Below are 13,989 nucleotides of genomic sequence, written 5' to 3'. Positions count from 1 at the left end.
TCCATTTTGTTTATTTTCATGACTTTCAAATATTTTTGTACAACATTGGTCAACCAGGAAAGAGAAGGAAATTCCACCCAGACCTTCATCCCTATAGATCATCCCCCACATAATAACAAATAAAACTTTCATGCCATCTTCATTAGGCCCAATGTTTCCATATCTCACAACCAACTATTGCAGCTTCAGTGGTCCACGCTCAACAGTGAAGTCCATGATGTGTTTGCTTACAGAGTTGGACCGTGCTTCCCATGATAAACAAAGATTCAGTCTCCATATTTTGAGATGCATTCTTTCTTCTTCTCTACCTCATCCACACGCTCCAACAAAGAATGCTGAGAACACATTACAGTCACTTCTTTAGGATATCCCTGCCATTTTGTGATTTAATTGGCCCCATTGGGCTATTCAACTATTTCCCTTCAAAGGTAGGAATGCTCCCTATGTCCCGTCAAATCCTGAAGGGAGGTGTTAATTAAGTCAGCACCGTGCAATTGGGGCACTGTCACTTTCCAGCGACATCAACGCATACGAAGCATTCTCCAAGGCTGTCACAGAAAGAAAGCAAATGGAAAAGGACAAACACTGTGATTCATTTTTATCACAATTTTAAATTAAGTTTTTCATAATTCTGAGGCTAAGATTTGCCTATTTTAGGAAGGCTTTTTCTGAAATACATTTTTTTTTCTCTGTAGTTTTTTTTTTTTTAAAGGGCCAGGAAAGGGGAATTCTCCAAATATTGAGAGCACCATTTTAGGAACTGAAAAACAAAACAACAAAACAAAACAAAAAAACCCAAAGGTCTTTCAGTTAAACATCATTTCAACTGTCTTTTCCCTATAAAAATGCTTACTTTCATCTTAAAAGACCACCAAGTGATGGAACCATGTCCTATAATTTAAAGAAACTGGTGATTGTGATGTCTCAAGAGACAAGACATCAGCTGTTAACTTTCTGCTTCAAAGGCATTGTTAGATGTAAGCACTTAACATGACTGTACTGAAATAAAGAAAGGGGAATAAAAGCTTATCTCCCTTTTGATTTTCCAGCTGCACAAAATTTGTCAAAGTTTGCTTATTCATTTGAACAAATAAAGAAAAGGAAATTAAACTGTCAGACTGGGAATAGGCTCCTGCAAGATACTTAGGCAGGGAGTTTTGTCTACTACCAGCCCAGATTCCTCACTTTTTGAGCAAGAGTGAAAGTTGATTTCCTGCCATTTCAAATGGACTGGTGAAAGATAAGAAAGATAAGAAGATCCTGTAGTCATCTGAGGTTTGGATGGGAATGAAATATTTGTAGTGCTTTACCTATATGGCCGTGAGATGTAAGCATGTCCAGGTAGTCTTGCTATTGGGTGCACTGAAATTTCTTCTTCCTACACCCCAACTTTTTTCATCTAAGAGTAGCACTAAGCACCAGAGCATTTTAAAGAAAAAGTATTAAGGGCAACGAAAGGTGAAAGTTTTGCAAACTAGGCAAATATATCGAATTGATAAAATATTTTGGTTTCTAATGTTGCTAGCCTTTCTGATCATTCAACCAATTAAAAAGGTGGGATATAAATTGAAGAATAGTAATTTTAAGAACTACATGGTTTAGTTACTTGATCAGTTTCATGTCAAACACCCAACTATGAAATGATTCAGCTTCAGGTGATTGTCTGAGTTCAGAACATAGTTTACGTTGTGGTTAAAGAGTATCTTAAACCTAATACTGTATATATTCCAAGTTTGTATTAGATTATTTATCCTAATCAGGATGCCACCTGAACCTGTACAGAGCTAAGATATAGTTAACTTTTCCTTCTAGGAAGCAGGAATGGCCGTGGAATGGGGCTACTCCCGCTACAGCATCTTCACTGTTCCATGTTCTAGTTATTGGGATGGGAGTGGGGCTCTTAAAATATAGATGGACCAGGAACAAGTGGTTATAATTTGCTTTTTTTGTCTGATGGATTTGTTCATTTGTCTGCATTTTACTGATGGCAAGAGTTAAGTTTGGCTTAGCACATCATGCAAATGTACCATTGGTTCAGAAACAGAAGCATGCTTCTTCCCTTTCCTTCAGAGGCATTACAGCAGAATTCTGGCTGGGGAATTCTGGGAGCTGAAGTCCACACATCTTAAAGTTGCCAAGGTTGAGAAACACTGCCTTAGAGTATGAATACAGGTTTCTGGTTCTGATTCTTCAGTAACTAGTGTATTGGGCTCCAAAGAACCTGGTTCTGGCAAAAACTCCTATAGCCTCTTTCCTCAAAGCTCTTTGCTTCAGAACTGGAGATTCTCCCATTAGATGATTTGGTAATTACTGATTTCATACATCACATTAAGGCATTGGGTGTCTTGCCTGATTGTGGCTGAGCATGATTTGAGACTCTCTACGATGAAAACTTGTAAATGCTAGTTTATGGCTTAGTTTGTTTTATAAACCCAGACATCTTGGCTTAATCAGTAAACTGTGGCTAAACTAAATATGGCTTAGTGCAATGTGTGAATCCAGCCACTGATTTCATCCAGGAAGGCACAACAGAGTCAAGCCATCTGCAGCTCAGAGCACCTGGGGCCATTCATTCCTTCTCTCTGCAGACAGACAAGCTCCCTCAAAGCTTAACGGACCATAAGGAACTGGAGAAAAAATGGCTACTGAATTTTCTCCCATTCACAGGGAGCTTTTCAAGGTGTCTTTTAAAATAAGCGTGCGAAAGGAAATGCTTTTTTAAAATGAAACCGGTAGCAATCACTCTCCATCTTGTATGAGATCCTCCAGCAATTTGCAGTTTGATTCAGTGCACGGGTGTTATATAATGCACTTTCTAGCCATTCAGTTGTACATTATTGAACTGTCTAAAACTGTCAAGTAAAACTGGCTGTACTTGCCTTAATTGTTTTTCTTCAGAGCCTTAATGCTTTTAATTTAACTATTAGTGGTATTCTGATTCAGACTGTGTTTTAAAAAATCATTGTAAAAACCTGTGTGACTAGACGTACCAGAAAACAATGGAAAGTATCTGTGGTAAATTATTTGGCCCAAATCATGTTATCACGTTTTGTATATTAATCCATACCAGAAATGATTTAAATATAAATTATATTTTAGGCTGCTACCTTAAAAACTCCTCACTCTTCTTCATTTTATGTCTTTTATGGCTTCCTTTCAGAAGAACCTCCCAGCACTGATCTATAGCAATTGTCAAATTTCTAAAGGGTGAACCCAGTAGCCATGGCCCATTTAGCAATAAGCATCTTATGTCTTGTTTATTTCAAAAAGAGCTGCTTAGGTGCTTATGCTGTTCCCATGTGACATCAGTGTAATTCAAAAGTAGCCACTTTGGGTTGGTCTGTACCCAGGGTTGTGTCACATTACATTAGTTTTCTTTGCTGCTGTTTAGAGATTGCCACCCAGTTCTGGTAGCCCTACAGCCTTTTACATTTCCAAACGACTTTCACAATCTTTTCAGTAGTACCAGAGGAGGAAAGACAGAAGAAGAAAGGGGGGGGGGAGCAGAAGTGTCAGTCTTTCCCTTCACAACAGAGTCCATAATACTGCTAAACGCTCATCAAAGTGTGTCTGTGAGAAAAACAGTCAGAGGAAGCATAAAACAGAGTTCTTTTCCTATTAAAGTCCAAATCAGATAATAATTAAATTCCCCCATCTACTCGATGTTCATCACTTCTTTGAAGGCATTACTACCAAGCCTGAACCCATCACTGGTGTCTTTGCTGTAATCATATCAGACCTTTTCTGATTCCTCAACTTCTTTTTAATTCATCTGTTGGCTGTATTTTCTACCCTAAACTGTGCTCAAGGCAATTAACTTAGACATATTTCAGAAAATGTTGGGTCCCTTCTTCATATTTTAGTCACTTTTATAAAGCTGTCTCATTGTAGAGAATGAGCAATGAATTGGGGGGGGGGCACCAAAACCTCACCTTATTTTTCTACCTGAAAAAGGATTGAAACTAAAACAATAATAAGTCCACTATTCTTATCACCCTGCAGAAGCTAATCTCTTCCTGAACTTTTTTTTTTTTAGACTATCTGAATAACAGTTCACCAAATTCCTGCTTTTTCCCCATGGCCTTGTACATAGCTCTTTCCTTTGCCTACCCCAACCCCCTATTATTCTTCTGTAGCAGCTAAATCTCAACTGCTTTACAAGCCGCTGTCAAGAATTTAGTACCTTAAGGCTGGCTTCAACACCTTTCTTTCATGTTTTATGTTTTTGCTCTGTTTTATAGTCATTATGCAGCTGCAGTAAATGGCTACAAATCAGGAGGAATGACTTAAAGCACCACATGAAGTGGGAAGGGAAGAAAGCAGTGAAGTCTGTTGCTTGGTTTGTTGCTGCTCTCCACAAAAGAGTTCAATACTTTTTCATGCCATAAGTCATCCTCAAAGCATGTTCTCCTTTCTTCCTTCTTTGAATAAACAAAATAGATGACTCTTTCCTTACAGACATACTTAGTGATTTTGTAGGTAAATAAGCCTACATTCCAACCACCACCACCACACAAATAAAGCACTTCCATTTCAAAGGAAGATCTCCTGCCTGTGGATGATGATGAAGAAGATGACTTTGTGCATAACATAGAGTAAGCCACTCCCATGCGAAAATAGGAAAGAAGAGGGAGAGTTGTTCATGATAGCAAGTTATACTGAAAAGGGAATGCTGCTTTAAATCTAAAACACATTTGTAGAATTAGCCCAATGTAGGTTTTATATTGCAGATGGGAGAGGTGCAGCTGGGCTGATTGCTCCTGCATATAAACCACTAATTTGCCTTCAGACAATTTGCAGTAACATGTCATTTGTGAAGGTGTCTGTATGAGGTGATGATAGAAATGCAAGCAGTACTTAGCAAGAGCTCTGGTACCACAATGGCTGTGATTGTGATCCTCACACATTTATGACAAGGGATTAAGCACACACTATGTAAACATGCATGAAGAAGATGGTGCTGTCATAGGAGTGAGGATCTGAAAATGTTTGCCTCAAATTACACCCCAGCTATGATGAGTTCATTAGCTAACTTGAGGCAAACTTGTAACCCTTCTGATGTTGCTGAACTGCAGCTTCTAGCTTTCCTGATCATGGCACCTCTCCCATCTGCAATATAAAAGCTACATTGGGCTTCCTAGCAGCCATGGCACTGGGAGTTCTTGAGTAACAACATTTGGAGAACTGCAGGTTCTCCTTTACAACTTAGAAAATGCTCTCAGTTAAAGTGGATTGGCCACTTTACAAAGACTTGGCTCATGCTTTGTGTTAAACCATAATTTTCTGAATCATTGTGTGTTGAAGGAAATATAATTGGCTGGGTTCAGGCAAGACAGCAAGCTACAAGCCATTGCATGTAAACCACAATGGTTGGGTTCTCATCTCACATTGGATTAAAACTAAATGAACCACATTAGTGTAATGTGTGAACATAATGAGAGAGACATGCAATCTGCATTGGCCAGAGAAAGAAAGATGGCCCCTAAAGTGAGGAACAAGCCACTGTTTTTTCTGTTCTTCTTCCTTCAATGCTTCAGGAGGAAATGGAGGAGAAAAACATCTCATTCTAACTCTTGAGAGAGTATTTTTTCAATGTTCTGAATAATTCCCAGTTGGACTCTATTACATACCTGGCAAAAAATCGGGGGTCTGGTAGCACATTTTCCAACTAACAAATTTTATTAAAAGCCATAATTTTTTGTGGGCTATCGCTTACTTCATCAGATGCACAGAGTGAATAGATTGATATAGGACTTAAACTGGGGGTGGGGGTGAGGGAGGGGAAGATAGGCTAGTTGTGCAGATGTGGTTACATATAAGATGACAAGTACTTTACTATTTAACAATGTTAATGTGTTAAAAACCCATTGTTTGGTGAGACCTTCTAAGATTGCCTGGAACCTTTTGATGTATGTGAATTCAACAATTTCTTGCTTGAAGGTGCTACTAAAGGCCAAAACAGTCATTCTGATGTCTGCTACAAAGTGTCCTGGGAGGCTGAAATGCTCTGGTATTACTTTGTCCTTGTTTTGAGTCCTAATGTCAAACTGAATGCCTGGTTTATTTCCATCAGTTGAGTATCTCCGTCAAGTGGGACAGAACAAATACTATTATTATTATTATTATTATTATTATTATTATTATTATTATTTGTAGTTATCAATAATAGATTTGGTGGTGTGTTCTGGGTGGAAGCTGGAAGCATGGAGGTGTGCATGGCAATCTGTAGGCTTCCTTAATATTTTTTATTAATATTAATATTTTTATGGTGATATGAAGGAAGTGGAGCTGTAGATAGGTCTCGACTAAGGTTGATGGTGAAGCAGCAGTTGCTGTAGTCATGATGGAATTCATTTCCATGGATCCAGATGATGAAAATTTTATCAATATATCTCAGGTAAAGGAAGGGCTTCGGGGGTGAGAGTTATCTAATGTTATTTATTGCATATTTAAGAGCACTAAGCTTTGAGAGTTCAGGTGTTTTCTGCTCTTGCTCCCAGAAACTGAATAAACATCTGCCTCAGAGTCAATAACCTGGGAGAACTGCTGTGCTAGTTCCTTCATGTCACATAATATCACACTGAGCCCCCATTAATAGCCCCCATTTCCTAAACTTGTCCCGCAGATGCATTGGAGATGGCAATTCTCTGAATCCAGCTAGGATTGTCAAAAACATTCTAGGCATTACAATCCTAGCGTCTCTGGAAAGAGCCACGTGGAGCCAGCTGATGTAGCTATGGGTGTTATTTTTCCCCATGGAGTGGCCAACCCACAAAAAAAAAGGGGGGTCTATAGGCCAATCAACATTTCAGGGAGATGAAAAGCATATCATATGTTGATACTTCCGTAATGTTTGAAAGGCACCAAGTACAACAAGCACTGTGGCTTTTGATCAAGGGTTTTTAATCTTTACCTATGATCAACTTCATTAGATGTGGAGATAGGATCTCCCTAGTGATCTTCTTAAGTTCAAGTAGACAGTTGCCTACTCCAGAAGTTTGTTTGGGTATGAAAGGAGTGGGTGGGTGGGAAAGGTATCTAATGTGAAAGTCTTCATGGCCAGCGGCAGGCCTCTTAAGACTCATTTTATCTGTAAGCCCCTTTCTGACTGAAATAGGGCTTGATCTGTTTTCCCAATTCCCAGAGGCAAAAATCAAAGCATTCCACTTTATTTTAAGAAGGTATTTAACTTGTCTCATGCTCTTTCGTGCCACATCTCAAGACATTTCTCTATGCAACTTTAAAAAGCAGACATTCACTAGGGTAGCATGTTAAGGAAAAATAACTGGGGCAGGGTGGGGAGAGGAAAAATGTCTAACAGGTTGAAACAGCATATTTCAGCATATTTGCTGGTCTTTTCTGAGCCTGGAGCTAATATGTCTTAGTTGAAGGGGGGATGGGGTTTTTCAATGTATAAACTTCTAAAAAGGAGCAGTAACCCCTTTCATATTTTGCCAAACAGATGTGAAAACTTGCTTTCCAGTTTTGCCCTTTTTGGTTCAATATGGTAAATGAAATCTAATGTAAGCAAGCATAAAATACAGATGCACAGGTGGCACTCTAAAACTTTGGGTGTAGCCTGCAGTGCAACTCCAGAGGTTGCCACCAGCCTGCCATTTTTTAATGCAACAGAAGGTAAAAGTACTTAATACATAGCGAGGAAGCTTGGTGACACTTCTTAATTAATGTTGATTAAATGTAAAGTTTCTGTCCTGACTCCACCCATTTCTTTTGCAGTCAAGGGGAATCCTTGGCACCCGTGATCTAAAATTAGGCAAATGTGGGTTTCATGTATACTAATTTCATGTATGCACTGAGAAAGTCCCAGCGACCAATGACCAACCAGGAAAGGGAACTTGATGCATAGCCTAATAAAAATATTGATGGCTATTGATGTGACTGTTGTGAGAAGAAAAGTCTTTTCCAGAGAGCTGGGTCTTCGCATAATGTGTCTGAAGTAAGATAATTTGAGCCTGCCATCTCTCAAACCACTAAAGAAGCATCCCCTGAAGTGGAATTATGGGAAACTGAAAACAGACAAAAGCAAGTTATTCCTTATGCCGCATGCAGTTGAGTTGTGGAGCCATTACCGCAGAAGGTGGTACCTATTTGGGATGCCCTTAAAACATTAGAAAAATCCTTGGAGAATGGCTCTAAAAATATTTTGGAATGCTTCTAATTCCAGGCCGTCTCAGCTTACCTCTCCACTATTCATTAAAGTAGTCTGTCTTAATAAAGAGTGCATGCCTGGGGGAAAAATGCTGCTGCTTTAAGAGTTGCATTATGAGTAAAGGGGCTGTGCTCACATCTCCATGAATTCTGAAGCATGATGTAGAGACAGAGGGAATGGCCTTGAAGGACAGCAGGAAGAACAGCTACCACGACAACAGTCAGACAAGTGCAGCTTAAGTCCATTCCAAGAAACTAATTTGAGAAAATGCCTCAGACAAGCCCCTCCCTGGTTCACACAAAGCACATTCAGACTTGCAAGATTCTGTTACTATAGCTGTTCCAATAAAAGTAGTTTTAGACCTGTACGGCATTGGTTTCTTAGTCTGGTCCACCTTATAGGGCTGACACATTTCTTCTGAATCATTTTCAAAGCCCCACTATATAATAGTTACAGCATCAGGAACCATAGGCCTCATGATAACTTTGCCAACTGGCATAAGTGCTAAAATCAGTGTTTTCAAAATGCTCAAGCCGCAGAACATGCTAGTTTAAAAAAAAGAAAAATTCCTGTAACTTCTGATCAAGAGGCAAAGCTCTAGTGCCAGAAATTTGGTTGCATTTCAGGGATTATTTTTCCCCTCAGTCTCCCACAGAACCCCACCAAGTTCCACCGTTTGGAAAACCCAGTACTAGAAAGCTACTGAATTCTGCTTCAGTTTTCTTGCAGAAATTTGGTTAATCATTTTAACAGAAGGATGCTGGGCTAGAAAGCTCCTTGGGTTGATCTGGCATGGCTCTTATGTTCCTACTCCAAGGTAAGGGTGCATTTGATTGCAGCCTCAGGCTATAATAGCAAAGCAAACGACTTGATCATGTCAAAACCAAAGTTCCTAGCTACCCTCTCATTGTTCAGTTGAAGGATATTGTCCTGATAGCTGATCTCTTCTTAAATTTTATTATTCTAACTTTCTATTTTATTACTATAAGATGTCTGTAGTTGTGTCTATGGAAATTGGTGCCTGTTAAGTATCTGCCAGGAGTGTAAAATGATGGAACTGTGCCAGAAGAAATATATCAATGTTCAAGTTAAAAAAAGAAAAAGAAAGATAAATGGCTATTGCCTATTTTCAGGCTATTGCATGTTTTCAATTCCTTCCCCATTTCAGAGGAAGAATTAGGAAACTCTATCACATTCTACACTATTGGCATCCATAAACCAGATTATATTCTGAATAGCACTGTTGAGCCACAAAGATGCAGGAGCCTATAATGTCTTTACTACTAGGAATCATTTGGTGATGGTGGAGACCAGGGAAGTGTGGGCTGATATATTGTTGTGTGGCCCTTCATGGATGTTAGCCCCTTGGCCATTTATTGTATGAACTGCTTGGTTGAGTCCTAAAAGAAGGATTCATAATACAAGGAGACTTTAGGAAGGAATTTGTTCATTTTTTATTTCATTCATTGCACCTATAGCCTTTAATAATGTCCTGAGTGAGCTCATGGTGGCTACTTCTCAGTATGTTCCCATCTACCTACTCAGGAAATATTTACCATGCATGCATACTTAGCAGTGTAAAAATGTTAATTCTCAGATTAAATAACTATACCAGTAACTGCAAAAGTTAAATACCTGCACGAACACAAGCCATTTGGTTTATAGGCTTAAGCAAGGCTTGTGATCCTGACATATGGTGGGGGCACTCTCCTTTTTCCTTCCCATTCATCTCTAGCTTTTCATACCCAATTTTAGTCTGTGACATATCATCACAATGCCACTGCAAGAGTTCCTATTCCTTTGGGCAACCTTCCTCAATCACATCGCCTTCCAGTGTGTTCCCAATTTGTGTTCCTCCCAATTACTTCCCAAATTGCCAAGCAGTAGAATCATTAGTTGGATGTCTAGGAATTTGGGGAGTTGTAACCCCAACAGTTTTGGAAGATGCTAGCTTGAAAAGGATTGTCATAGGATTACCCTATACCACCCCTGAAACTTTACCATTATGTGTATGGGGTTGATCCCAAGGACCAATTCTATGGGAAAGAATTGTGTAACTGGCTTCATCCACACGACTGCAGCAGTGTAGATGCCAGAGCAATGGAATGAATTCAGGGGGAAAGTCCATGATGAGTAGTGGGTACCTCCTTCAAGGGTAAGGATTCATCAACCAGGAGCTGTTCTACCACAATGCTTTTGTCATGATTTCCCATGCTGCTATGGCAAAGGCACATAAGCAAGGGTCAGTGAGACTTTCCATGCTGGGTTAGAACCCGTCATTTGACTCTCTGTATACCTGCAGAAGAGGAACAATAAAACAAGAGCTTTTCAAGGGGCAGGTCGGACAACTGGCATATATCCATTTTTTAAATTATTTAAATATTATTATCAAAGCATTGACCTGATTAATTAAGTTGCTATTTCTGTAGAGCACTATGGGTCAGGGTTAATTAATATTGTACAGAGCAAAGTCTGCTGAGTCCAGTGTCTACTTTTGATTTGATTTTTTCCTCAAGGGAGATATATGATTAACTCCTTATCATAAAAGTTGTTTTCTCAGGCTTGGATATTTAAGAGCTTAGGAATGCTCTCACAGGGACTAATAATATTATGTTCTGCTGGCAAATCATGAACATTGGAAGGAGCACAGAAGCAATATGGGATATCTTTGGATACAAATTTTAAGGACAAACCCAAATACAGGAAATGAAATGGAGTTGTACTTGATTTCCTGCTTCATATCATTAATGTTCAAAATGAAGATGTAAGTGTCTCTCAAAGTAAAGGGGGATGAGACTATTCCCCAGATCACCACTTGGGGAAGATTAAAGAGATCCCCAACTGGAATGTTAATATGCCTGAATACAGGAAGCATGATTCTGCTGAACCTCTGGCATTTGTACATATAATAATACATCAGATCACATTCGGTAGCTGCTACCTGAATATCAACAGTGAACAGAGGAATAGGAAAGAACTGGAAGGCAGCTGAGAAACCGTCCAAGTGTAATAGTCACAGTAGAAATACGGGGTCTATAAAAGGGTCTATTACATAAAATAATGAACTAGAAATGAACTAGAGGACAACCAAGAAACAAAGAATTTGCTAGACAAATGGTTATTTATAAGACCTTTTAAGAATAGTTTTACTAGACACAATTCCCAGTTATTGTATATATGAACTAAAGAAACACACATCAACATGTAGCAAACATTTAGTGAAGCAACACATCATGTTAGTCCATAAAGCAAACTTTGTAGCCACCCAAATATGATTAGATTCATTGTCTGAGACCAGAATAAACTGAATTTGTTAGCTTCTCAATAAGATGGGTAAGATATTTTTGAAATTACAGTCTAAGATGTTTTCAGATATGCTTGCCCCCAAAGGAATTATATAGAAGCAGAAGTTATTTCAGTCACTCTGAAATCCAGCATTTTTGACAGACACTTCTTCAAAAACAGCCATTTTTGCTTTGAAATCCCCATCATGCATGTTCTTAGCTTCCCCAGCACATAACTTTCTCAGGTGGGTGGCTCCTAAACCTCTTTAGATTCCTCTTCCTGTAACAATTCATTGTTAATCTTCTTAAGAAGTAAGCTAAATAAATCTTAAACAAACAATTTTCCCTTTGCTTCTCTAGTCTGATGCCTTTGGCTGGGTTTAACATTCCATTAGTGACCTTATCAGTTGATCTTAAAAAGTTCATTTCTCCCAAGGTGATGTGAAATCAGAAACTCCTCTCTAGATAAATTAGCTTGAATTAAAAAAAGGGGGGTGGGGGTGGGGAGGCAATATCATCTAAATGAGAAAGTTGTCACATTCATAAAGAAGTTTTTAATTTAATGTACTTGAAAGACTGAGGCTGGAATTTACATTTAATTTATCAGTACAAATAAACAAAATCCATGTGCTAACTGACAAAATTAAAATCAAGCTTACTTTGGTATTCATTAAAGTATTTGTCATTCAGGGCTCTGGATTCTACATCTTTAGGTTGCAAAATTATACATATAATTATTGTCCTAATGTATTCAGTACAGCATTCCAACCTGACACTTTCCAAATGTGCTGGATACCATAATTCAGAGCACACTTGCCCAAAGACTGTTTGGGGAGATGGAATCTGTAGTCCAGCACATGAGTCAAAGAAGCCTACGTTGTGCGTACAAGGGACTACCCAGTTGCCCAATGTATGAAACGCAAAGGCAAAACCAAAGCAAAACAAGACACCAACATGTTAGATGATAAAGATGAGCAGTGACCTTAAAAGTGGACCACTGAAACAGATTCTCCTTCTGACTTTTTAGAGGTTTTGAGAGTCTCTTTACTGCCATTTAGCAGTTGTACAGATTTTTACAGCCCAGATACAATACACCAATTTTTAAAAGCCCCTGAAAGTGACAATTATAATTTATAATTATAATTCAACAGATTTTTCAGTATTGAGAAATTAAGATCTCCTCTCTAATGCAGTGAAGAAATGGAAGTCCATTGGAGTTGGGCAGCTAATACATTTAAATAAATAAATAAGTCTTACCTGTCACCATGGGCATCTGTTGAGAAGGGGGCTGCGGAAGGTGATAGAACATACATTGTGATGTTGAAGTGCAACCTCTGCTCCTTCTGTATTTGTGTCGTCACATTGTGAACAAGTATGGAAGGAGTGGAGCTTGGCTGATGATATCATGAAGCACATTTCATCGTTTAGACCATCTCAGCATGCCAGTCCCTCAGCACATTTCTCTGGAAAGCCTATTAGTGATGCAGTCGCTGTTACTCTAGAAGAAACGGGCTGGAGCCTCATGTTGCTGATCATATGGTTTCTTTATGGTTCAGCATGAAAAAATGACTCCATTTATGGTGTTTTACCTAATTCCTTCTTGGAGTTGGGATCTGTGTGCGATTGATTTATTGGGATGTGGATGGGAGAAGTACACCTGTTCTGGTTCCATCAGAACTCTCAGCTGCCTTCGGTGCCAGTGATCGTGTTGACTAGCACAAGATGCCAGAATCATACTGTACTGGTGTTGTGAGCCCAGCATTGTTTGGCAATAAGCTTCTAAGTAGTGGTATATTGCCTAATATGGCTTGGCCCCATAGTTCCATCAAGACAGCCTTCTCCAACCAGGATCAATTCACTGGATACAAGCATCCCATGAGGAATTTCTGGTGATCCCTGATTTCCATGATAGGAAGATGAGTGGAGTTAGGAGGAAATGTTTCTCTGTCATGGCCCTTCTATTGTGGAGCAGCTGACCCTTTGGCATGAGGCTTGTCCCAATAGTTATTGCCTTCCAGAAGGTGATAAAGATGGAGCTCTTTTGGAGGGGTTTTAATTTACTTTAATCAGGATGGTGCCGTTTTATGATTGTTTGAGAGGGGATTACACTCGTTACTTTTAATGTGCACGTGTGTTATTTGGTATAACCATTTATTTGCTTTTTTAGGACTTACATTTTTATTTCTTTATTTTAAACATGTTTAAAGAGTAAAAACAGAAGAAAGAAAGAGGAAGAAATATAAAAATACACAAAGAATTTAGAAAATATTAAAAGAAAAAAACCAACTGTTCTACTATAATTCTTACAAATCATATTAGCTTGGAAAAAAGTAAAAGGAAAATCATATGACAGTTTAGCATTTAAGAACTAATACTGTATTAGTATCAAATTCAAATCAGAGGTTGGCAAAATAACCAAAATAATAAGAATTAACAGGAATTTCCAACTAATCTGAAACAGTCCATCCTTAATTTCATGACCAATCCAACAAAGACCTCCTGCGTCATTGTGCTTGTGGTCTTTTATCTTTTACT

Source organism: Python bivittatus, unplaced genomic scaffold, assembly GCF_059951505.1.
Source record: "Python bivittatus isolate LINGU-HERP-01145 unplaced genomic scaffold, Pbiv_v1 ctg000020_np1212, whole genome shotgun sequence".
Classification (NCBI taxonomy): domain Eukaryota; kingdom Metazoa; phylum Chordata; class Lepidosauria; order Squamata; family Pythonidae; genus Python; species Python bivittatus.
This window is presented reverse-complemented; position numbering follows the sequence as displayed.